The sequence below is a fragment of the Adiantum capillus-veneris genome, chromosome 7 (genome assembly GCF_014529385.1).
Source record: "Adiantum capillus-veneris isolate H3 chromosome 7, ASM1452938v2, whole genome shotgun sequence".
In the NCBI taxonomy this organism is placed as follows: Eukaryota; Viridiplantae; Streptophyta; class Polypodiopsida; order Polypodiales; family Pteridaceae; genus Adiantum; species Adiantum capillus-veneris.
In genome coordinates, this window is record NC_140937.1 from 165,033,170 (window position 1) to 165,057,037 (window position 23,868).

Here is a 23,868-nt window from a genome sequence, read left to right on the forward strand (position 1 = left end):
ACAGAGCAAAGAGAAACCATGGAAACTATTGAGCAGAGAATGCCATCAAAGCCAGAAGTAAAGAAGAACGAGGTTGCAGACGACAAGGAAGCAATAGCAAGTCCAAAGATCAATCACTCATTGCCAATTGAATCAGCTGATGAAAGTCAGATTGGAAAACAGGGTCTCAAGCCACCCTCTATAGAGTCACGGTTAGTTCAAGATGAGACCATGGAAAAAGCTAGACAAAGATCTTCAATAGAACCAAAAATTCCAGATTCAGAGTTGCAGAAGTCACAAGGATCGAAGAAAAATCTTGCAGAGAAAGAAAAAGCTAAAGTGGACCTTCCACTGATTAGCACAAAGGTGTGACAGCATATGCATCTACATCAAAGAACCCTCATGGATTAGCTTCTTCAAGCAAGTCAGGCTTTCAAAACTTCAAGACAATTGTTGACCCAACGTAAGCCTCTAAGGAGACACCTAGAAAAGCAAAGGTATATCAGCCCAAGTACTCAAGAATGCAAAAGAAAGTCAAGCAAGTGTTTGTTCCGAGCACTTTAGTCAAAGTCAATGATCCGGTTTGGATTAAAGACAAGAAATCAACACAGAAAGACAAACACATGGGATGGATAGCATCACAATGGAGCTTAAAAGAACAGGAGTACTATGGAGGTAATAGAGAGATATGGGTACCAAAACCTCAGGTAAGGGCATATGAAGTAACATCAAGTCCCTCCCAAGAAAGAAGGCCCACAAGGTATCAACTTCGACAATATCCTAGGACACCTAAGAAGCAGTTATACAAGAGAACAACATTGAAAGATGCTAAAGTCAACCATAACTGTCAAGAGGATACAAAACAGAGACGGCTCTCAAAGAATCTTCCTCTTAGACAAGGATTCTACACAGGCTATAAAAAGATTTGGCACCAGTCAACCAAAACCCAGCTGCAACTACACCAGACTTGCATGAAAGACCTAGAATGAAGCAAAGTCAACAATGGAGATACAAAGGTCATCAAGAGATTTGAATTCCTAAGCCTTCCAATGCTTTGAGTCAAAGCCAGATGCCGACAGTGAAAAGAGGCATACAACAACATCAAAGACTCCTATCAACACGCCTAATTGGAGAATCAAACAGATAGTGGAGGCTTCACAGTCAAAGAAGGACAACCCAACCAACACAAATGCAGATTCAAAGAAGATAAAATAGGTATGGCAAAATAAACCTTCAATGCCAACTTCGGTCCTTCGCTAATCCTCTTTTTGAGGATTCAAGCTTACTTTTACCTGAAGAAATGTTTGTAGTAAGCTCAAGAATGTAAAAAGTCAAGTCGCCAGGGTGCAAAAAACACTCTTTGGCATAGTAAGAGTTGGATAGTCAGAGTCCGGCTGCTGAGCCATAAAATGAGCAAAGTATTAGTCCCAAAGCTTCAAGTCATATTAAACTCTGTGCTAAGAGTCCTAGTTATTAGGCTTACGCTCAAGATGGAAGAGTTGAGCATATCTAAGTCGTGTTGCTCATGCTGAATGAGATGAGCATAAGAGTCGAAGTCTATTAACTTACAATTGGTGGAGTGTCATAGAGTCCAACACTCACACATAGTGCACAGTAAGATGAGAGCACATATCCTCGTCAACGAAAACCATTCTTAAAGGGGTGCCAGCTTGCAAAGCCATGTCATATGCTTTTATAGCTACACCATCTTTCTGAATAACCCCTCAAAATCTTTCTTACACAGCATATTGTTTTCCATGCATTTCTATTTATGCGTAAATAGGATGTCCTATCATTGGACATATGCATTAGACACTCTTTTTGCTTCCACTTATGTACCTTGAGTGGGCTACAACAGGCAAACCAATGTCATGCTAACCAACAAAGCCATCTAGTTGAGTCACTACTGAGCAAATAGAAATCTTGGGAACTGCCCAACGCTCCCTATCGCTTGGTGTTGACCTTGCTCTTCAAGTCATTACATACAACAGTTGAGTCAATACAAGGCAAATAGGACGCTTGGGGACTGCCCAACGTTCCCTAACGCTTGGTACTAACCTTGGGGTTGAAATCATTACATGCGACAGTGGAGTCAGCACCGAGCGAATAGCGGCCTTGGTGACTGCCCAACCTCCCCATTGCTTGGTGCTGACCTTGGCAAATTGGCGTCGTCCCAGTAAACTTCCATGGTTATCACAATGTTTAATTCTATATCTATCAGGAAATAATCCCTTCAGTACTTTATTAATATATCCCATGCTCATAAGTACTCCAATAATGCGCTTATCCCAAAGGCACTTTTTTCCCACAGGGTTTTTTCTCTTTGGTCATCCAAGTATTAGACCCTAATTTAGAATCTCGTCATTCTGCTTTCCCTATACATACTTTTCATAAATAAACATCAGTCTCATCAATATGCTATTACAACGGATAAATGTAACATCATCTCTCACATCAGACATATTTGGACCAATGAAGATGCTGCAACAAATTGAACCTCATCACAAATTCAATGACAAATGAAGACAATCAGCCCATCAACAATGAATCAAAACCTTCCCTTGCCTCCACGGACACCTTTCAACAGTGCCCGAGGACGGGCACTAAAATCAAAAGGGGGGAATGTTAACTGAGTCAACGTCAGTTAATAGAAGCTGCTAAAGATCGAAGACGTGCGGATGCACATCAAAGATCAACATGAAGAAGCAATAAAGATTGGAGTTATACATTTTCCACGTTTTCCCAAAATGGTCACATATTGTAAATTCCCCATTTATTGCAAGCCACTGTAATATTGTTAATGTCTTACGGGCTCAATGGGAGTTCCAAGCTGTAAAGGATAGGTCACTTACTATGCCTAGGTTGCAGATTCAGTAAGTGGTGAGTCCTAAAGGCCTTGGGTGCCCGGACATTGCATATTTTTACCCTAGGTATATAAGGCAGTGTGTAAAAGAAATTAGGGTTCTTGTTGAGAGCACTCTTTGATGAGAACTCTTGAGGTGTGTGGCTATGGAGTCCTTGAGCTTCTCCTTGCTCTTGAGATTTGATTAACACTAATCAATGATTCATTCTATTTCACTATGCCTCTCTCATACTTCTTATGATTGCCTATGATGCTTAGATTAACTAGATCTTAACTAATTAGTGGTTAATCCCTCTCTAATCTTGTGTGATTGCCCTCTTTTGCTTGTGTGTGCATGTAGGTTTGATTGGAGTGTGGTGCTCAATAGATCTATGCGTGTGTGCTTGTGGTTAGTGTGTTGCATGATAGGATTAGTGTTGTGTGCGTCTTGCAATTGTAGTATGTGTGTTTGGGTTGATTAGAGGTGAAGAGAAGTGGATATGGAGATTGCCCTTCATTGCGGCTTAGCTCCTCCATAGGCCAAGAAGCTCACCTCGTAGAGTTAACCATTTGTGTTGCCACGATTAGCTCACTAACCGTGCGAGTGTTTCCATGCCCTAGCTGAGTAGCTCATCCCTCCGAATTGATATTTTTGTTGGTCATTGGAGCTATTGTAACGATGGGACCCCCAACATTCCCTGACAGGTTGTTCAACTATGATCTTTTGATCTTAGAGAGTATATTTCTTGTAATGTGATAAAACACTCATTACATCTTTACCTTCCTCTTCGGTGGTTTTCATTTCCATGGTATACATCTCCTATAGAGCTTTCTTCAACTCTTGATATTTATTTTTTTGTTTAACTCGTGTCATAATTGAATCCTTGTCCTGGTATTTAAGTTTTGCTTGAGTTCCCCTTCTCATTTTTCTCGATGTTTTTGTTTTTTCTTGCTTTTTGTTTAAAGGAAATCTATCGATGATTTTGTCTTTGACACAATCATTTGCATCTATTTGCATCAAAAACTGTGTTTTACTAGAGACTGATGGCATGGGTTTAGGTTTCAAGTTTTTGGTGTCTCTTTTTCTTCTATACCATTTTTGTCTTCTCGGTTTCTGGTTTGGAAAGTCAGAAAACTTTTCCTCCCCTCCTTTCCTGAGTAGTTTAGCTCTAACATGTTCTTTTTTTGACCCCGAATCATCTGAGGTAGCTGAATGTCTAAAAAGACTGGTTGAGCTTTCATTAAGTCCTTGGATTCTTGAATTTCATCTTCAATGAAAAGGGTCGAGATCATTTGTATGGGAATTATGTCATTGTCGTCCTCATTGCAAAATTGAGTAGGCATAGACGTATTTACACACACATCCATTGTTGCTAAAATTTGAGTCCACTTAAATGGATCCAACAAATGCTCCGGAAAGGGTTCATGTATATAGGCTTCATCTATGCAATCCCTTTCTAAGATACATTCTTCTTGTTTAAAGCTCCCGTTTTCTAAGGCTCCACACATCGAAATAGGTGTGTGTTTGTTTAACCAAGATGGAAACTTTGTTTCAGCCGAAGAGACTGAGTCAAATTCTTGTATGGGCGTTTTCATAACATCTCTATAAGTGTGATCTTTTAGATTAGCCCTTGTTATTGATCCCACTTGGTTCAAGTACAGGTAGTTGTTTCCCCAATCCTGGATGAGTTGTACTTGTCGCATGAAAGGTCTTCCCAAGATGATTTCATAATTGAGTTTCTTTCGAAAGTCCACTTTTGCAAAAGTATGTTGATAATCAATTCCACAGGAACTAACTATCACTTTTTCAAGCAGTCCTAAGGTTTTTTGATGTGTCAATCAACCAATTGCAATTTCATTCGAGTTTGTCTAATGGTTGGTTTTCCGCATGCTTCCCATACTACTTTCGTGGCTATGGCTATGCCTGCCCCACTATCCAGTATTGCCATGGTTTCTATATCATTATATCTCACTGGAAGGGTTGCATTTCCTTCTTCCCCTTCGTAGTATTCTCCAACTTTGCTCATTCGAACGGATCTAATCTCTTTGTTATCCAATTTGTGTTCAATTTTTTTAAAATTTTCACAATTAGCCGTTTAATCCCCACCTTCTCTAGAGTTTTTTGTAGATCATTCCATAAATATGGTCTGATTTTTAACAGTTCTCCTAAAGTAAGAGGTGCATTGAATGGGTGTAGACATGATTGAATGGATGTTGTCTACCTCTAGGGTTTGTTCCGCTCTTTTTATCTGAGTGGTTTTACACACTATGGATTCGTCTTCATTATCTACCAAGTAAGAGGGTAGTGTTTTCAAATCATTGCTTTAGACATTCCTGAAGCTTCAGAGCCGCAATCCCCATACAAGGATTGTACATCCATGTCCATATCAGGAGGTAGATTGTCTAACCAAACTTCCTCTATAGGAGCTGACTTCAAAGTTAGGCTCCCATCATTAATCTCTCTAAATTTTTTCCATAAGTGTCTTGGGCAGTCTTCTTCTACGAACATAATTCCATCTAAGGCATCTTCACTGTCAGGCACTATGAGTTCTGGATATTTAGTTTCGAGGTGGGGTTCTACCACCACTTTGGATTTCTCTGTACTGATTCCTACCACAAGCTCCTTAGGGTTTGCTATACTCTCAAGTTTGGGTTTTTGTCTTTCTAGCATCTCTTGAGTAATTCTTACTAGATTTTGATAAGCTTCAAGCTTAGCTGCTTCCATATCTGGAGAAAGATAGTTTTTCCACTTGTTTTCCATGTTTTGGTCTGCTTTAAGTCCCACTTGGTAAGCTTCCAAGGCTTCATTGATTGGCTCAAAAAATTTATCTACCAAAATTGATCCTCCAGATTTCACCGTGTTTCCTTGATTTCACTTCCAGTTTCTTTCACTTTTTTTTGGAATAGTTTATTGGCTTTCTCCTCGATTTCAGCCCTTTATTTTTGTTTTCTTATCTCGTACCTTTGGCTTCTTCTTCTTTTGGTCTTTTGAGAGGAAACTTTAGTATTCTCCGAATCATCAGAGGAGTTATGTTTCTTTTCCTTAGCCTGGTATCTAGTGATTACCTTGATTGGAACAATAGGTTCACTCTCAGATGAGATACTAGGTATCACTTGGACTACGTTCACTACTGTTTTACCCTTGTTTAAAGGATTTTTTGGACAATCTTCAGGAAAGTGTCCTTCCTTTTTGCAACATTGTATACAAAAAGCTTCAATTGGCTTAATGTTCTTGTCAGGCTCTGGACATTCATTTTTCCAGTGATCATCTACACCACAGTTATGACAGTTTCTAGTTCTTGGCTTAATCATGGGTCTTACCATTAGAGGTCTAACACCTTGATTAGCTACATAGTACATCGGTGCAAGCTCTGGTGTAGTATAAGTCATTGGTTCTTCCATTGGTGGTGGATGTGAATTATACCAATCTCCTTCTACCATTATTGTAGATGGACTAGGCTCAACATAGGGTGTAACAGGCACTAGTGTTTGTTCATCTAGGATTCCCTCACAATGCATGTACTTTACAGGCACTGCATTATGTCCAAGATATGGAGGTTGTTGACCCAACACGGGTTGAGGTCTTTCCATACCCATTGGTGGTCTTTGAGTTGGGGCCCTTATTAGGCTCATATCTGTACATGGGTTGTCCTTGTGGCCTCATAGGCACATATTGAACATTTTCATCATACTTTGGTCGGTAATAGCACTCATTGGTCCCATGGTTGGTCCATTTACCCTCAATTGCACACCATTTTTGTGGCCTAATTGGTTGTCCTTGCCATGGTTCCCTCATAGGTGTTTTTTGCATGTTATTCATCATTTAATTCATCCTTTTGAGCATGTTTTCTGTGGTTGTAAGCGGTGCTGCAACAGCTGTTCCCACTTGTGCTGGTTTGGTGGATGCTGCTTTCTCACTTTGATTATCCTTAGGGACATCTTCTTCATTGAAAATATCACAATTGTCTCCCAAGTCAATGGCATTCGGTACACACTCTTCTAGGATCATATGTTTCTTGCTATACAATATAGCATGAAGTTATTTGTTTAGCAGTCCCTCTAGAAACAATGACACTAATCTTTCTTCTGCAGGTATTTCTAGTTCTGGGCATCTTGCAATGTATTTCTTCATTCTAGTTGCACAATCCCTAACACTCACCTTGCTTCTGTTTGAAGCTATATATTTGAGCTACAGTATTATGTTTGATCCCCATTTTGGAACATGCAGCTACAAATCCTTGAGCTAATGTATTTAAGTCCATGATTGACCTTGGTGGAATGTTTTGAAACCAAGTCATTGCTTCTCTATCTAATGTCATTCCAAATCCCTCAAATTGAGTATGGAAATCAAATATGCGTTCTGCTCTCAGCACTTGCTTAAAGCTTGCTAAGTGGTCATATGGATCCCTAGATCCGATGTATTTTTTGACCCATTTTTGAAAATCAGCTAGTCTAACACGTCTATTTGGTTCAACTCTAGGTCTCCTAGCAGTTGGTCCTGTCTTGAGTTCTTCAAACTAGTCTGTTGGAAATAGTGACTCATGTAGCCTTAGACTGGATTTAGTGTCACACGATTTTCTTTACGATGAGGTAGGTTTGGGTTTTTTAACATTTCTTTCAAAAGATCTCTCAGGAGTTTCTCTCTTGGAATAGTTTCTGGTCCTTGGCCCAATATCCAATCTCTTATTGGTATTTGGTTTGTTCCACCTCCTCAGGACTCATCATAACAAAGTTATTGTTATAATAATCTCTACATAGGTAGGTTGGTAGATCTGTTGAACCCTTGTCTTTGATTTTGAAGATATAGATGATCTTCATGGGTGTTAACTATCCTGATTTGGCATGAGAAGTCCACAGAAGATCTTTGATGTTTATATCCTCCCAACAATAGACTCTGATCCTAGGATTATCCATGCTAAGCCGTTTCAAAGGCTTCAAATCAACTTGATCGTATCCCTCAAATTCTAAAGTCGGTGGTCCTTCTTTTGTTGCCATATCTGGAATTATGGTATTTACCTCTAACCCCCATTTGTCTATCACATCAGGGTTTTCAACTTATAAATATTAAGTTTCGTTTTTATCCATATACATTTTTCCTTGTTTGTTTGCCTTGATTTCCTCTTCAAACTCTATGTCATGGTCATCAAAGTGGATGGCATACTCTTCCTTAGGATCCAGATAAACCTGAGCTCCAAGGCCATTAGTCTTATAAAAGGTGAGTATGTGCTTATACCGCACTATCGTTCCGGTTCCTGAATGAGTCGAATAGGAAGACATTTCAGATGTTGATTCTGAAAAAGTTTTTGAAACTTCTTCAAAGATAGTGTCCAAGTGATCACCTTGATTCACACTCTCTTCGGTGGATACTCTACTAACGGTCTCTCCAAATATGCCTTGGTTTGCTAGTATACGACCAGATCTAAGGTTCATGTAGACTTCTGAAGCCCTGGATAGAGTACTTACTGTCGGATTGACTTGTTATCAGTTTCTTCCACCTGACTTGATTGCAACTCTTGTCAAGCTTCCAATTCCTTATCTGCAACTTGATTCCTGTATCAATTTTAATCAAGTTAGCCATTCTTTCACAATGACTGTATAATTTTTGGCTAACTATTGTGATTGGTCTATATGCATCACTTCAATTTGAGCTAAGTGAGTCAGCAATTGAGACTTTTCAGATTCTACTTTTGCAAAAAGCCAAAGAAATTATCTGCAACGTGGAAACTGAGTGAACATATACTCACTTGGATCCAATTAAACCCAAAATTGACTAGTGGCTTTGTATTACGTTGTTTCAACACTGTACAAGCTCAAAAGTCCAAAATTTTGTCTCTCTGTCTCAGAAGTAAATAATCGTGATTATTTATTTTTCTCAATTTCTTGCACTTTTTGGCTTGTTTTGCCAAGTACTCAACTTGTTAAGGTCTCTGGACAAGTTTTACTGAGTTTGAATAAAATTTGTCCAAGTTATCAATTGTTTCGTGTTCGCACACTCAGTTTCTGAGAATCTGACTTAAGTCTCACTTTTGTGATCCAAATTTCACCGAATTTGATTTGTGTGGCCTACTTGACCTTGCGGTATATTCAAATGTGCAAAAATATTTAATTTTGTAGCAGATGAATAATTGTGATTATTTACTTTTGATATTTTATGCAACTTTCTACCACAATGTTGACACAGAATGGTTAAGCAGCTCAACTTAAGCTCCCTAGCCAAGTTTCATCAAGTTTGGATAATCCCTCTTCAAATCGTCAAGAATTTTGTGTCTGCAGACTGACTTTACAAATTTGGCCACAATTTTCACTTCAATGATCCAAATCTTAGCAAATTTGATTTATGGGCTTAATATAGCATGCTAGAACTAGTGGTATGCTGGGTTGGTCAAAAAAGTTGAGAAATGGGACAAAAGTAAATAATTGTGATTATGTACTTCTGGCAAATTTTTGCATCTTTTTGGTCACCTTAGCATGTACACTTGTTTATCACTTCAATATAAGCCTATGAGCCAAGTTTCACTAAGTTCGAACAATATTTTCCCAAGTCACACTCAAGTTCTCGACAATCAGTACAGATTTCAAATTTTACCAAGGTTTTGGTCAGTTTGGTGATCCAAATTCTATGGGCCTTTACAAAAGATGTTTGTACACATGCATAGAGTCTCTGGTATCAACCTTGGTCACTTTTGAGCTGAAAGTAAATAATCATGATTATTTACTTTTGGCCCTAAATGAACACTTTTTTCAAATTTTTTAGTGGACAGTCTTTTTACGATCTATTTTAAGCCTCTAAGTCAAGTTGACTTTTGGCTTGAAATGTCAAGGAAAAGTAAATAATTTGAGTTTTTGCAAACTCTTGAAAATTTACCTCAAATGCGTTCTTATGCTTACCCACTGGTTCATACAACTTTTTAAAGCATAATCTCCAGCTGGATTCAGTGGTTGACAGTCTTTTGGTGTTGTTTCAAGCCGTAGACTTGAAATTCTACAACTTCATATAAACAACTCACAATTGATTCTTCTAGAGAGAGCAATGTCCTAAGATCCCACCTCGGATTCTACTTACCCTACTCCTAGATTCCACTGCAATGAGGTTGTGAAAAGTGTCCACAAAAACTCGCTTTCTTGTTTTTTATGGTTTTCTGAGCCTTGATCTTAAGACTTGTCTCATCCATCAATCATTCTCAAAATCTTAATTTAATCCTACAGTCCTATAATCCTAAAAGTTACTTAGCAAGTACAACCTACTTCCAAGCTACCTCTACACATCATAAGATGACAATCTTAAGCTATGCGGTTTTAAAAAGAAATTTTTACCTCTTGGTGATCCTAGAGGAAGTTAAAGGACAACTACACAAGACGCTCGTGTTTTTCCCTAGTTTAGGTCTCTTCGATCCCTGACAGTGGTGCCAAATGTGGGACGGGCGTCTAACCTCACTCCTGACTTATTGCAGACATAGTGAGAACCACGAATATAATTGTCAATCCATGGGACGAAGCTGACTCAACTAGTGCATAGAGGCTACAAGAGGTTTTCAATCTCTTGAAAAACATCAAACACTCGCATCTAACTCAAGCTACACTCAAATGACAGAAATCACCAAAAGCTAGCCGCTAATTAGTAAACAAATCATAATCGTTATAGCATCAAATGACATCTAAACATACGAAACTTCTAGGATATGTTTATAAGACCTAAGCACACATGCTTATGGTCTGAATTCTCACTTTAGGTCAAGTGTAAAAATCGCAATTATTAACAGCAGTGAGTTTTTGACCTAGTCATTTTCAACCCAGAATGCATTTAAATGCTTAGCAATGATGCCCCAATACGCCACCTATACTTATTTTATGATTTTTAAACTTAAATTCCTACTTATGATGAAATTAGGTCGCGGATCTCGATGATGCCAAAAGCTACGGATTACCATGAAATGCTTACGGCAATGCATAGAGCTCTTACTTTCGGTTGCAATGCAATAGACGGCACTGCAATGTGACAAACGGGAAGGGAGGAGGAAGCACGAGAAGGAGAGAAGTGAGCACCCTTAGCTCATGTTGTGTTCTATTATCTAAAAACTTACAAAATACTTACAAAAATTGTCTTTCATACCTTAGCCAAGGTTTTTATGGTCAAAACTAATAATCTGGGAGCTCTAACTAAAGATAGGTTGATACAATCTGGAAGATTGTAGGCTGGGCTCATCAATTACACTGTTTATCTGGAAAGTAGGAGTTTCAACATTCCCGATTCATCAAAATAATAAGTGTTTTTACAATAAAAGCTCCGAGAAATGTTATCCAAATTAGCTTGTTGCTAACACTTGAAGAACTCATCACCATGAAGAGGATTGGTGATTGATAGGTACTTGTATCCCCTATCTTTCAACTGTTCCTCTTCTATCTTTGTAGACTTATATAGTCTCTTCTTCTTCTCAACATCATTTAGTCCAAGTGCATCAAGCTTTGCTCTTTCTTTGGACATAAATGCGGCGAACTATTCCTAATAAAAAACACTTTATTGAAACCATAATTTCTTTTTACATTAATATAAAAACATGTAGTGTAGGTATCACCTTCCACACAAGTTGAGATATCAATCCACATGGAGTGTTGTACCATGGTGCAATAGCATGGTAATATCTTCTCTCTATAGTCATCTCCACCCTAGCCCACTCTCTCATATCGGGTGTCAATTTTTGAAGAATTGACTCTCTATTTGCCATGCGAAATCTTTGAAACATATAAACTTCATGAGTGATGTTTGGCATGACATGTGCCCTAGAAATGTTGTAAAAAAATGAAAAACAAAGAGTTGAACACAAGCACCATTTGTAAAAACATGAGAGTTAGTAAGCGATAAACAAACTTACGCGTTGTAGGTGTCAAGTGCAAGAAGCAACTCTGCTTCTTTTTCTCTGGACAATTCAAGGAATTGGCAATGAACACTAACATGGTATTGAGCATTTTTCGAGTACTCTTTTATTGAGTATTACAATAAAAGAGTAAAAAAGGTGAAAGATCCCACTATCTTTGATTCTCTTCCACCAAGTTTTTAGCCTATGGTTGCCATTCCATACCAGAAACTTTTTTCCTTTGAGCTCTTGCCTTTCTTTCCCAAGTGCTCTCTCAAACTCAACATTTCTTTCCCGCCAAAATGGTCCCCATTCCTCCAAATCCGTTGCGGTCACGTGTACAATATCTCCTCTAGAATCCCCAACCAACACAAGAAAATGTCCCATAGTTTCTAAATATCCAGAAGAATCAAATGAGGAAATGAACCATTCTACATCATCTCTAGCAAACCTAAGAGCCTCATGCACCATGAGTCGACAAAGTGGAGCAGGAGGAGGCAATGTCCTCTTCTTGACATAAAACTGACTTAGAACATCTTTCATCAAGCCAATAAAAATTTGCTTGCCTAGGTGTTTGGAATGCTTATTCTCCTCATCCCCTTCTTGATCACTATCTTTTTCATTGTTATGAGGATCTTCAATGTGCACATTGGTCTTTGCATAGAGGAAACAATCACAAGCATGTACAATCCAAAAACATATGCAATTAGGATAAGTTAGTCACAAGTATATGATTTATAAAAAATTTGCCAAGGTCTCCTTTGTACGGAGACCACTTTTTCAAAAAGGAAAAGTACACCCTATATAGGGCTCTCACATGAGATTTAAGGACCTTTTCTCCAACATAAAAATAAACATTACTCAATATGTTCACTAGCATTTAACAATGGTATGATTTAAAATAAATGGTCCACCCTTTCTTAGTCTCCCACATGGAGTTTAAGGATTTTCAGTATGGTTATTTATCTCCAACTTTTTCAACAAAACAAAAGCGTCCATGACATTTAACCATCTTCCATTGCAGAATTTATAATACAAAGTACACACCAACACAAATTTATAACATACACTTATAATTTACCTGTGATCTCTACATCATCTTTAACGTTGTCAAGTCTTCATTGACTTGAGCCTCATCATCAATAAAAACAAACCTTTTGAGCATCCGGTTCTTTTTTTTTGGGGTGGAGTGTCCAAATGTCGAACTCGTGATGATGCCTCTTGATCAATAGTTCCTTTTGAAATACATGTGGACCTTAGCTTTATGCTCACTTGTTTTGTTGAAAGGAAAGACTGGAGGTTTTCTTTTCTTGCTATCTCTCTTAAGTGCCATTATCTACTACAAAACACACATCAAAATTATTTTTCATCTTGAATATTAATTGATGAATAATTCATGTATTATGACTCTTTACAACATTAAAAAACCACTAAGTAGAATATATACTATATATCGTGTTTTATATAGATATAATTTAAATTTTTTTATCTTGTTAGTTATATAGTTCTTAGTTTATATAAAACCAATAATATAGAGTTTAGTACATATTACATAAAGTAGATAACATACTATAAAATGTAGATTGTAGTATATAACACTATATGTCGTATACTATAATATGTAGTAAGTAGTATATAATACTATATGTAGTATGTTGTATATAGTACTATATTTTATATTATATAATATATCATATACTCTATTTCACATTATATATATATTATATATTATATACATACTATATACAATATAACTATATATTGTTTGTATAGTATGTATAGTATATAATATATCTATATAATATATATACGTATAATATAAGTAGAACTATAATTATAAGTATTTATATATAAGTATAACATAGCTATATACTATACGTATAATATACAAGTATAATATAACTATAAAATATAAGTATAGTATGACTATATATATAAGTATATATTGTATACTTATAGTTCATGCCAAGGGCATACCAGAGGCCGGCTACCCGTGTGGACTAGGGATTCAGGTCAAGGGCTATATATACGGGAGGTTGGGCGGTGAATCATACAAGGTAGTTCCCTGGGCTTCATGTTGGTATCAGAGCTAAATATAGTCAAGGGCAAGCGTGGCCCTCTCATGCTTTTGCATGTACGTGCAATAGGGCCGTGGAGCTCCTCTCTTACAAAAGGTGGGGAAGTTCTCTACACAGAGGTGAAGCCGAAGCCGCAGCATGGGCAACAACCCTAAGGGGGGAGGAAGGAGTTTTTTTGATCGGCAACAAACTGTGCGCAAGCAGACTCAGTAGGAGTGCGAGGGGGAGCTGAGGAGAACCCGTCATGTCGACGGACGTAGTAGAGCAACGCAACAACCTCGCTCTCTCTTTCTCTCTCTCTCGACGGATCTGTCGTGTTTGCCATCACCATCGCTTGAAGTTTTTTTCACGCTTCAAAGCCCAAAGGCCTTTGGCCTTACGGCAAAGACCTTTCTTCCCTTAAGGGCATGTACCCACGGGCTTCAAGCTTGCATTTAAGAAGGAGTTGGTTTGGGAGATTTTGACAAGGTGCAAATCTTGGCACGTACTTGGCACACCTTTGATAAGCCACTAGTTTGCTGCACCTGCAAAAATTTAGCAAGCACGGGTCATGAGATTTTCAACACGTCCAACACAATTCCACTTGCAAAGTTTTTAAGCAGTCATCTTTGGGGCTTGAAAAACTGTTTCTGTTTAAAGGAAAGCCTGACGGAGCACGTTCGAATTGCAAATTACGCAAGGTGACCTCACAACGAGCTTGATTTCTTGGATTTGCAGCTTTCGACTACCATATAATGCGATTGCAGGGCCTAATTAGCACAACTAATTATTGACATATGCGGTGCGTACTACGATTACGAACTTTCTTTGGGATCAAGGTTTTTTTTTTCTCCTAGCAAGCACTACACAGTCGCCATGGATTCGAGTATCAACATGACTTTTGACTTTAAGCACAATACACCCGATCCTCTTAAATGATGGCTCGTGAGACGACCGGATACTCTCACAAAGGGTACCCGCGAAGCTACAGGGAGGAGATGACGCTTATGAATTGCTCAATTTCCAAGAATTTTGAGCACTTCAAGCACGCATATCAGTGATGGAAACAAATATTACATCCCTAAATGAATGTCGGTAAATTAACCACTTTAGTGATACAGTTTATGCAACAAGAAGACAAGGGTCCATACATATCCATGAGCACGTAGCCAATTAGGGGCAAGGCCCTCCTGGTCATGGACAAGGTCCATCTCCGGATTCTTTGCACTCTCTCACTACGAAGGAGGAGGAAAAATTGTTGAAAAATACAAAGCCACCAACGTTTAAGAGAGAGGACCGAGAACGCAATAAGAATGCAGTGAATATCTTTCTCAATAAGTGGGACAAAATTCAAGCCTTACGGCGTACTCCGGATGCAATCAGGGCGCTGCAGACAAGTCTGACTCTGGAAGGCAAGGCCTATAAATCGTGGATGTCTCTCAAGGAGAAGAATATCAGACCACAAGGTTGGACAACTTTTGAACCTATGTTTAGAAAACAATTCCTACCCACGAATGAAGTAGATAGAAATTGGATGGTTTGAGATACGTGTTCCATGCGCCAACACCCATCATTGCTTGAATACATCTTGTACTATCGGGATGTTATCCACAAGTTGGAAGGATTAGACACTTTTCAACAAGTACATGGGTTTATCCATGGTCTGATGCCAAAGCTTAAGAAGCACGTCAAGACTCAGGACCCTAAAACACTTGAGGAAGCCATAGTGAAAGCGCACATGCATGATGATCCAGATGAGAAGAAATCACAAAGTACTCACGTGCCTGCTAAAACTCATGGTAATACACGCACACAGCATGGGCACAATAAAAGGAAATTTATAGCAGCCAATTTAGAAGCAGCAAAAAAAACCCAAGGGGTCTCGAGGGCATCTCTTTCCTGAGGAATTTAAGAAGGCTAAAAAGGAGAAGTTATGTTTTCAATGATTGGGAAGCAGCCATGGAAAAAAGGATTGTCCCAAGGGGAAATCTGTTATTCAAGGCAACGAGAAAGCAATGCACACGGTGCAGCTACTGCCTCTTGAGTCTTCCTCACGTTTCTCTAAGGTGGAGGTAACACACACCGAGGTGGTGCATGAATGTTGTATCACAGCTTCCATGTGGCAGCAGACCTTCGGTCCACATGAGTTAGTGCGTATGCATGGATCTCTTCAAGGACACAAGGTGTGTATCTTGGTAGATGAAGGTGCTACTCACAATTTCATTAACTACGGATTAGTGAAAAGACTAAAATTGCCCCAAACTCCGAGTTCCCACCGCTACAAGGTAGCAATGATGAATGGCTATGATGCCAAAGTATGGGATACACAAGTCAAATCTTTACCATTGTAAATTCAAGGCTATTCCACAGCCTTGGATTTCTAGGTTATGAATATGGAGCATGCATATATGGTACTTGGTAGAGAGTGGTTGCATAGCCTAGGACATCACTAAGGTGTAGCTATGAGCACAATAGTTTGATGTTTGAATCCTATGGTGCAAATGTGTTGTTGTTAGGAGAGAAGGATTTGCCTTCCTCACCACTGATATATACAGCAGAGCTTATGAAGCTCACTTTTGATAATGAAATAGAAGCTTTCTTGTGTTACTCATTGTGTCGCTTTCTTTCAAATGTTGAATCTATTGAACATTTCTCAACGTCGCATGCTTCTCTCTCATTTCTTCCAGCAATGGTTACTTCTCTCTCTCAACAAGCAAAGGTTACTAGTCAGCTAAAAGATTTATTAATGGAAATTTCATATTTTTTTTCACATGATTTACCAACAACAGGATTACCACCGACACAATTTGTGCAACATGGCATAAACGTGGTTGCAGGCAGTAAACCAGTCAGTAAAACACCCTACAGAATGAGTCATTATAAGGCTGCTAAGATGGAACGTCAGCTTGCTGACTATCTTAGCAGATGGTTTATTCAACCGAATTCTTCACCATGGGCTTCTCCTATCCTATTGGTGAAGGAAAAGGATGGTAGAATGCGCATGTGCATAGACTACAATGGGTTAAATGCGGTCACTGTTAAAAACAAGTACCCATTACCACAAGTAGATGAGCTGTTCGACAAGCTCACTCATGCTCGTATATTTACAAAAATCGACTTGGGGTTGGGCTATCACCAAGTACGTATTCGACTTGCTGATATACCCAAAACTGCATTCTCAATAAGGTTTGGACATTACGAGTTTTTGGTTATGCCTTTTGGGTTAACCAATGCGCCCGCAACGTTATGACACTCATGGATAGTGTCTTGAGACCGTACTTGGGCAAATTTGTTATCGTTTTTCTCGATGACATTCTTGTCTATAGTGCTTGTGAGGAAGAGAACTTGCAACATATAAGGCAGGTGTTTGAATTGCTACGAGCAAATAACTTATATGCCAAAGAATCAAAAAGTGACTTTCCAAGGAGGAAATTCACAATCTAGGGCATGTTATCTCAGCTAATGGGTTGCACATGGATCAATCCAAAGTGGATGCCATTCGGAGGTGGCCTTCTCCTAAAAATATGGAAGAGTACGACAAGCACCTTAGTCATCAAGCACGACAAGCACCTCAAGCACCTTAAGCTTGGGCCGAGTTCCCTTGGTATATGCAGGTTTTTATCTACGGTTTGTTAAAAACTATGCTAATATTGTTGTTCCAATGACGGACCAACTAAAGGGCAAAGGAAAAACCTTCCAATGGGCGGCCGCTCAACAACAAAGTTTTGCTACACTCAAGGCTGCATTAGCCACAGCTCCTATTTTAGCTATTGTGGATCCTTTGACTCCATTCGTTTTGGAAACGGATCCCAGTAACGTTGCGATTGGAGCAGTCCTTCTACAGGAGGGGAGGCCAATGCATTTGAAAGCAAGAAGCCTGATTCTGCACAGCAAAATTATTCTACTTATGAACGCAAACTCTACGCAATAGTGTCTACCTTAAAGACATGGTGGCATTATTTGTATGAAGCTCAGTTTGAAATTGTGTTTGACCACGAAAGCATAAAATGGTTTACACAACAAACCGCCTTCAAGGGTCGAAAGGCCAAGTGGGCCGAGATTATTTAGGAGTATGACGCAAAGCTCCGATATCATAAAGGACGATACAATGTGGTGGCTGATGCTCTTAGTCGTATGCTTGAGATCAATACTCTTTTGCTCATGGAACTTCAAAGTGAGTTTTTGGATTCTCTAAAGGGCAAATATGAGCATGATGATGCATACTCCAAAGTGTGGAGCCATGTGCAAATGAGGGATCCTTCTCACTCCAATGCTGGTTGTGTTTTGTTAACCTCCACACATAGTTCTCCTCCGTGGAGTGATGAACAATAGAGATGGAAGAATTTTTCCATCGATAATGGGTATCTACTCCACAAGGGGAGAGTTTGTGTACCGATGGACACGGACATTTGGTGCCAAATTCTCTATGAATGTCATGACAATCCAAGTGCATGGCACCCGGGTATTAAAAAGACTTATGCTCTCGTACAATGACAATTTTACTAGCTAGGTTTACATGGCTTTGTTCACGACTATGTCTTGCATTGCCAAAAATGTAAAGTTAACAAAGCAGAGCGCTTGAAGGCAGGAGGACTCTTACATCCTTTAGAGACTCCCAATGGGAAATGGAAAAGTATCTCTATGGATTTAGTTGTGGGTTTACCAACCATTGTACGCGGTCATGACTCGGTATGGGTGGCCGTAGACCGGTTGACTAAACTATGCAAGTTTATTCCAACCAAGTCAACCATAAGACTCCATAATTAGCTAAGTTATTTGTGGACAATCTGTACAAGCTGTATGGATTTCCAACAAGTAACATTGTGAGTGATCATGATCCCAAGTTTAACAGTCATTTTTGGTTGGCTGTGTTTAAACGATTGGGTACACAACTCAACCGCAACACAACAGATCATCAATGTCATGCCAAGGCCATACCCAAGGGGGGTCACGGACTCGGGCCAAGAAGCCACCTACCAGTGTGGATTGGGGATTCAACCCAAGGGCTATATATACGAGTGGTTGGGTGGTGAATCCTACAAGGTAGCTCCCTGGGATTCACATTGGTATCAAAGCTAAATATAGTCAAGGGCAGGCGTGGTCCTCTCATGCTTTTGCATGTACATGCAATAGGGCCGTGGAGTTCCTCTCTTACAAAAGGCGGGGAAGTTCTCTACACAGAGGCAAAGCTGAAGCCACAGCGTGAGCAGCAACCCTAAGGGGGGAGGAAGAAGGTTTTTTTATCGGCACCAAACTGTGTGCAAGCATGCTTAGTAGGAGCTCGAGGGGAAGCTGAGGAGAACTCTTCACTTCGACGGGCGTAGTAGAGCAACGCAATGACCTTGCTCTCTCTTTCTCTCTCTCGATGGCTCTGTCATATTCGCCATCGCCATCTCTTGAAGTTTTTTTCACATTTCAATGCCCAAAGGCCTTTGGCCTTAGGGCAAAGACCTTTTTCCCTTAAGGACATGTACCCAAGGGCTTCAAGCCTGCATTCAAGGAGTTGGTTTGGGAGATTTTCACAAGGTGCCAAATCTTGGCACGTACTTGGCACACCTTCGATAAGCCACCGGTTTGCTGTACCTGCAAAAATTTGGCAAGCACGGGTCATATAGTTTTCAACACCTCCAACACAATATTACTTGCAAAGTTTTTAAGCGGTCATCTTTGGGGCTTGAAAAAGTGTTTCTGTTTAAAGGTAAGCTCGACGGAGCACGTTTGAATTGCAGATTACACAAGGTGATTTCACAACGAGCTTGATTTACCGAATTTGTGGCTTTCAACGACCATATATTGCGGTTGCAGGGCCTAATTAGCGTGGCTAATTTTTGACATTTGTGGTGCATACTATGGTTACGAACTTTAGTTTTTAATGAACCATCGATAAAAACCTGCAAATCCCAAGAAAATCTATCTCTTCCATATTTTTAGGAGAAGGCCACCTCCGATTGGCATCCACTTTGGATTGATCCATGTGCAGCCCATTAGTTGAGATAACATGCCCTAGATAGTGAATTTCCTCCTTGAGAAATTCACACTTTGATTCTTTGGCATATAAGTTATTTGCTCGTAGCAATTCAAACACCTACCTCTGATGTTGCAAGTGCTCTTCCTCAGAAGCATTGTAGACTAGAACATCATCGAGAAAAACAATAGCAAATTTTTCCAAGTACGGTCTCAAGACACTATCCATGAGTGTCATGAATGTTGTGGGCGCATTACTTAACCCAAAAGGCATAACCAAAAACTCGTAATGTCCAAACCTTGTTCGAAATGCAGTTTTGGGTATATTAGCAAGTCGAATACATACCTGGTAATCGATCGCACGTCAATTTTTGTAAAAATACGTACACGAGTGAGATTTTTGAACAACTTATAGACTCATGGTAATGGGTACTTTTTCTTAAGAGTGACCACATTTAACCCACGGTAATCTATGCACATGTGCAATCTACTATCCTTTTTCTTCACCAACAGGATAGGAGAAGCCCATGGTGAAGAACTCGGTTGAATAAACCCTATGCTAAGATAGTATGCAAACTGACGTTCCACCTTAGCAGCCTCAGAATGACTCATTCTGTAGGGTGGTTTACTGACTGGTTTACTGCCTGCAACCACGTCTATGCCATGCTGCACAAATTGTGTCGGTGGTAATCCTGATGGTAAATCATGAGAAAAAACATCTGGAAATTCCATTAATAAATCTTTTAACTAACTAGCAACCTTTGCTTGTTGAGAGAGAGAAGTAGCCATTGTTGGGAGAGATGAGAGAGAAGCATGTGGCATTGAGGAATGTTCAATAGGTTCAACATTTGAAAGAAAATGACACAATGATTAACAAAAGAAAAGTTCTTCTATTTCATTATCAGAAGTGAGCTTCATAAGCTCCACTATACATATCAGTGGTGAGGTTGGCACATCCTTCTCTCATAACAACAACACATGTGCACTATGGGATTCAAACATCAGACTATTATGCTCGTAGCTACGACTTTAGTGATGGTCCTAAGCTACGCAACCACTCTCTACCAAGTACCACATCTACCTGCTCCATATTCATAACCTGGAAATCCAAGGCTGTGGAATAGCCTTGAATTTCCAACGATACAACTCTAACTTGAGTATCCCATACTTCGGCGTCATAGCCGTTCATCATTGCTATGTTGTAACGGTGGAAACTTGAAGTTTGGGTCAATTTGAGTCTTTTCACTAATCCGTAGTTAATGAAATTGTGAGTAGCACCGTCATATACCAAGATATGCACCTTGTGCCCTTGAAGAGATCCATGCATACGCACCAACTCATGTAGACCGAAGGTCTGTTTCCACATGGAAGCTGTGATACATCATTCGTGCACTACCTCGGTGTGTGTTACCACCTCGAGGAAACATGAGGAAGACTCTAGAGGCAGCAACTACAACGTGTCCACTGCTTTCTCCTTGCCTTGAGCAAAAAATTTTCCCTTTGGACAATCCTTTTTGCCATGGCCGCTTCCCAAGCATTGAAAACATAACTTCTCTTTTTTAGCCTTCTCAAATTCTTCAGGAGAGAGAGGCCCTCGAGACCCCTTGGGTTTTTGGCTGCTTCTAAATTGGCTACTTTAAATTTCCTTTTATTGTGCCCATGCTGTGTGCGTGTATTGCCATGTGTATTAGCAGGCACGTGAGTACTATGTGATTTCTTCTCATCTAGATCATCATGCATGTGCGCTTTCACTATGGCCTCCTCAAGTGTTTTAGGGTCCTGAGTCTTGACGTGCTTCCTAAGTTCTGGCGTCAGACCACGGATAAACCCACGTACTTGTTGAAAGGTGTTGGTGCATGGAACACGTATCCCAAGCCGTCCAGTTTCTATCTGCCTCATTCATGGGTAGTAATTCTTTTATGAAAAAAGATAGCTTCAAAAGTTGTCCAACTCTGTGGTATGATATTCTTCTCCTTGAGAGACATCTACCATTTATAAGCCTTGGCTTCCAAAGTCATACTTGTCTGTAGTGCCCTAACTACATCCAGAGTACGCCGTAAGGTGTGAATTATGTCCCACTTACGGAGAAAGATATTCACTACATCCTTATTGGATTCTCAGTCCTCTTCCTTAAATATTGGTGGCTTTGTATTTTTCAACAACTCATCCGGCTCCTTTGTAGTCAGAGAGTGCAGAGAATCCAGAGATGGACCTTGTCCATCACCAGGAGGGCCTTGCCCCTGATCGGCTACTTGCTCATGCATATGTGTGTCAACAAGACCCTTGGCCTACTGTTGCATAAACTGTATCGCTAAAGTGGATACTTTATAGACATTTTTCATTTAGGGATGAAAAATTCGTTTCCATCACTGATATGTGTGCTTGAAGTGTTCGAAATTCTTGGATATCGAGCAATTCATAAGCGTCATCTCCTGTGGTAGCTTCGTGAGGGCCGCCAAGAGCCATCATTTGGGAGGATCGGGCATATTGTACTCAAAGTCAAAAATCATGTTGATATCCGAATCCATGGTGACTGTGCAATGCTAGGGAAAAAAAAAGAAGAATACCTTGATTCCAAAGAAAGTTCATAAGCGTAGTATACACCGCAAATGTCGATAATTAGCCGTGCTAATTAGGCCCTGCAACCACAATATATGTTCATCAAAAGACAAAAATATGGGAAATCAAGCTCATTGTGAAATCACCTTGCATAATCTGCAATTTGAACGTGCTCCGTCGAGCTTTCCTTTTTACAGAAACACTTTTTCAAGCCCCAAAGATGACCGCTTAAAAACTTTGCAAGTGGAATTGTGTTAAAGGTGTTGAAAATCATACGACCCGTGCTTGCCAAATTTTTGCAAGTGCAGCGAACCGGTGGCTTATCAAAGGTATGCCAAGTACGTGCCAAGATTCGGCACCTTGTCAAAATCTCCCAAACCAACTCCTTCTTGAATGTAGACTTGAAGCCCATGGGTACATGCCCTTAAGGGAAAAAAGGCCTTTGGGTGTTGAAATGAAAAAAACTTCAAGAGATGGCAATGGCAAACACGACAGAGCCACCAAGAGATAGAAAGAGAGAGCGAGGTCGTTGCGTTGCTCTACTGCGCCCGCCGACATCACGGGTTCTCCTTCGCACCCCCTTGCACTTCTACTGAGCCTGCTTGCGCATAGTTTGGTGTCGATTGAAAAACCTCCTTCCTCCCCCCTTAGGGTTGCTGCCCACGCTGCGGCATCGGCTTCACCTTTGTGTAGAGAACTTCCCTGCCTTTTGTAAGAGAGGAGCTCCACGGCCCTATTGCATGTACATGCAAAAGCATGAGAGGACCACGCCTGCCCTTTACTATATTTAGCTCTGATACCAATATGAAGCCCAGGGAACTACCTTGTAGGATTCACCACCCAACCTCTTGTATATATAGCCCTTGGCATGAATCTCCAGTCCACACTGGTAGCCAGCCTCTTGGCCCGGGTCCGTGACCCCCCCTGGGTATGCCCTTGGCATGACATCAGCCTTGCCCTATTGTGCCTCTGGCTAGCTACTACCGCAAGTATTTTGAGGTGGGGGGGAGCAGTACGAGGTTGGAGGTAGGCGAGGGCATTGATAGGTGAAATGCCTATAAATCCCAGAAGTTTTTGAGCGGGGGCAGCGTGGAGATTGTTATTAAAAAAATGAGATCTAGTGAGCTGAAATTGAAAGGCCCGGCTAGATTTTGAGCTTGCCTTGAAGAAAACGGGGAAATTTAAACAAATTACAGGCAAAAGCTTTAAGTTTTGACTTGAAAACTGGGAGAATTTCAAGTTTGCCCCACAGTGATGTAAGCACTCAAATCTGAAGATTAGACTCACTAATGTGTAGTTGTGAACCTCAACAAAACTGACAATGCTTACACTTGATTGAAAGAGCAAAGAGAGAGGAACACAATGCAAGTCTCGAAATTGAAAACAGATTACCCAATCATTAGAAAAGATGATTACAAGTTGGAGTATCTTAATAGCTTGAGCGTACGTTTTGTAGAGCTCCTTCTTCTCCTTCTTCTCCAAAAGATAAGCCTCCTTTCACAATGAAGTTATTGACCTTTATACCTAGGGCTTTCTAAATGGTGAGTGACCGATTCACATGGACCTTTACAAATATCATGACAGCATTACAACTGATGGAAAAGGTCTGCTACTC